Here is a 3,930-nt window from a genome sequence, read left to right as displayed (position 1 = left end):
CTCATTATTTAGTTGACATACACACTAGAGAATGTAGTTCTTAGAAAGAGCCAAAAAAAAGATATTAACTGCAATATAAAAAAATATTATCAGCATTATAATTTAACTTAGAGCAGTGGTTCTTAACCTTTTGACTTCTGAGGACCCCCAGTTAATCATTACTAGAATCTAGGGACCCCCACTGAATCATTATTGAAATCCAGGGACCCCCATTGAGACATTACTGGAAGCCTGGAACTCTGGCCTGAGTATTTTCAATTTTTTGATTGCAAAACAATACACAAAAATACACAGACAAGCATTCATCAAACAAATACAACAATGATGAAATATTTTATTTAATTCACAGACAAAAAAATAATAGGAAGATTGGAGCATTTCTAAATTCAATTGAGGACACTTATCATTTGTACTATAGTCTGTTTGATGCACTTGCACCGCTTCCAAGAATCAATCTGAGGATACCAATTTCGTTTTTAGACCTATTTAAAACCCCTTCACATTTACAGAACATTAAAAACATCAATTGTACATTTTGTGGCTTTATTTATATGTACTTTATTAATTGGTTAATATTGATTAATTTTCTCAGTAGTTGCAGATTCCCAAGCATGTCCGGACCACAGGTTAAGAACCACTGCCCTAGAGCCTAGATGTCTAGGAGTGTAGATATAAATGAGCAGGCAGGTTCAATGAATGGGCCTATGGCCTGCATAAGTCACTAAGTTGTTTATAGAAAATGCTCCAGGGAAAGGAAAACAGTTAGGAAAACATTTTTTTCACAGTGACACATCCTTATTTTGAGCAAAAGGTTGCAGAAAACAAAGTTCCAAAAGCTGTGTTTGTCCAGGAAAAAAAATCTACCATTTTTTGGAACACAGAATTCCTTTATCCATATTAACAATGCATTTGGGTTAACGTTATGGGACTCTGAGGAGCTTTGCTAAGATAAGATTGAACTGAATTAGCAAAGAAACACCACATTTGTACTGTCAGGCACTTTGAGGTATTGAATGACACCGTGTGACCTTTCATTTGGGTAGTTTAGGAGACTCTAATGAATGCAAAACTGTGTCTGCAAGTAATTAAACACTCAGCTTTTCAGACTTGAACTAGATAAATAAATTGTAGGACTGCCTTTTGGGGTTTTATGGGTAATACTTGGGCACTAACCTTTTGTCCTCACTTAGGTTGAGTGATCTTGTACGAGCGAGATGTGGTCCCAGAAGCAAGTTCCCAACGCAACCCAAACACTGACACTGCCCGAATCCTGCCAAAAGATTCAGCTGTGACCGTCCTCAGGAGTAAGGGGAAGTGGATTAAAAAAAATGGAGAGAAACATCCTCTATTCAGCCTGGTCCCCCCTAGCGTAGGTACTTCACACTGGTTCCCTCTCCGATCGCTAATGGGATGTGTCTGTGTGTATCTAACAAAACAAGAAGAAAATTGCATAATCCATAGAGTACCTTTAACAGATGATCCTAAATGGATAACCACATCCTACTGAAATCCAGCTTGACCAGCGCATCCCACTTTCCCACCTAAGTCTATGGTGTAAGGGAAAAAAACATAGTTGTTCAGGGATCCCTAGAAAAAACACACAGTACAATCTAGTGAAACATTCTGGGGGTGATGTTTAACGAAAAATAATTACCCTTGTTGGGACCCTTCTTATTACCTATTGTATCACTCAGGGTGACTTTTTACCATGCACAGAACTTGGGAATTATTAACATCATTGGTTGATCCTGCCAGTAGCATTTGCTTGTCTCAAACATTAAGTCATGCACGTGTATGTACACTCGACAGGTACAGTGTAACTGCGAATGGCTCATTAGATCTTTTATGGTTCTATGATCGCTCCATCTATTACTTGGATAACTGTGGTAATTCTAGAGCTAATGTATGCAAATGAGTGCTGACCTCCTGGGATGCGTGCATTTATCAGACCAAGGCCAATCTGGGCTCGCCCGGCCGCTTTGGGGACTCTAGATAACCTTGGGTCAATTGCACGTCCCTGTGATGGCGACGATACATTCGGATGTCTGCCCTGTCAACTTTCAATGGTACTTTCTTTGCCTACCATGGTGACCATGGGTAACAGAGTATCAGGGTGTGATTCCAGAGAGGGAGCCTGAGAAAAGGCTACAACAACCAAGGAAGCCAGCAGGCGTGCAGATTACCCACTTACGACTCAGGGCAGTAGTGATGAAAAATAACAATACAGGACTATTTTGAGGCGCTGTAACTTGAATGAGTACACTTTAAATCCTTTAACGAGGATCCATTGAAGAGCAAGTTTGGAGCCAGCGACTGTGGGAATCCCAACTCAAATAGCGTATATTAAAGTTGCTGCACTTAAAAAGCTCTTGCGATTGAGCTGGCAGTACACTGCGAGGTGAGCAACTGAATGTCCCAGCACCTGCCTCTCAGCACCCCCTTAATTTTCTTGACTGAGTGTCCTGGGGGTCCGAAGCATTTACTTTGAAAAAAATAGAGTGTTCAAAGCAGGACAGTTGCCTGAACACTTCATCTAGAAATAATAGAATGGGACTCTGGTACTAATTTGCAGGTTTTCGGAACTGGGGCCATGATTAAGAGGGACGGCCAGGGGCATTCATGTTGTGCTGCCAGAGCTGACATTTTTGGACTGGCGCAAGACGAACCAAAGTGAAAACATTTGGCAAGAATGTTTTCATTAATCAAGAACGAAAGTCTGAGGTTTGAAGACGATCAGATACCGTCGTAGTTTTGACCATAATCATTTCCTAAATACTTCCAACTATTAGAGCCCACAATTAGATGAATCTGGATCACAGGAAATTAAGTGTCTCCAAACATCAGGAAAGGAGTTTGTAAATGATAATCTTAAAAAAACACTTTTCCAGATCACATGCAATGTCTTTCAGTTTTCAGGAACTTCAGAATCTGGAAATAGGGATGCACAGGAACAGGTATGCATTACGGTAAGCCTTTCTCCATGCAAGATTTATATTTTGCATCTTACCACCGTGTAGCAACAGTCCTCAGGTGGTAAGGGCTTTCTTTTATTGTCTGACAGGTCCCCAGATTTCCTCTGAAGAGCGGTGATGCAGGCTGGAAGAAGAAAAGCAGCCACAATTAGCAGGAACCTAGATTCCAGGCATTGCAAGCAAGAGGAGCTGCAGATGATGAATCAAGTTCAACAAGACTTGGAATGGTAAGCACTGAAAATGGTAAGCTTGTTAACACAAAGCAACTGGGCTCCTGGACGCAGCTTTAATTCTCTGCCACATCCAAAAATTCCCAATGGTAGGTGCTTGGGCATCCGGACAGAGCGGACCCTCCGATGTACAGAACCCAGCCATTTGAGGGTGGGGCCGTTGGTGATTTAGGGACCTATTACGATGGTGGTCGGTCGGTCGACCAACCGCCATGGCAGCGAGAATGGGACCGCCCGACAAGGAATTAGAGGTCACACCTGCCGAATTACAATGTGGCTGCCAGCATGAGAGTCGGAAAAGTGCTCAATACACTGCGGCTTGTGCTGCAGCCCTGGAAAAGGGCCGCAGCACAAGCCACAGTGTTATTGAGCACTTCGTGCACATTCATGCATCGTGTGCCAGGCACCATGTGGTGCCTGGCACATGGTGCATGAATGTGCGTGGGAGTACTACATGTTCCCCCAGGGCCACATTACAGTGGACCACAGGATATTGGGGCCCTGCTTGGGGCCCCCAAATTCCCTTTCTGACAGCCTTTCCATGTCGGTGGGACCACCATGAAAAGGATGTGAGAAATGGCCATCATAATCCCTATGGCAGTGCCTGTGCAGGCACCACCTTCATTGCAGAGACTACGGTCCGACCGCCGCCCCGATGGCTCACAGAGCCTGTCGGGTGGTGGTCTGTCCTTCCGACCACTGCGGTCCGACCGACTGCATCGTAATGC

The 3,930-nt window shown here is 43.5% G+C and overlaps 1 pseudogene; it reads left to right on the top strand.

Annotated features, from left to right (window-relative positions):
- Window positions 1-1,735: 1,735 nt before the first annotated feature.
- On the top strand, window positions 1,736-2,819 carry LOC144801217 (18S ribosomal RNA; annotated as a pseudogene).
- Window positions 2,820-3,930: the final 1,111 nt, after the last annotated feature.

Source organism: Lissotriton helveticus, chromosome 12 (assembly GCF_964261635.1).
Source record: "Lissotriton helveticus chromosome 12, aLisHel1.1, whole genome shotgun sequence".
Classification (NCBI taxonomy): Eukaryota; Metazoa; Chordata; class Amphibia; order Caudata; family Salamandridae; genus Lissotriton; species Lissotriton helveticus.
The sequence above is the reverse complement of the archived record's forward strand: the minus strand, read 5'-3'. Positions and strand labels throughout refer to the sequence as shown.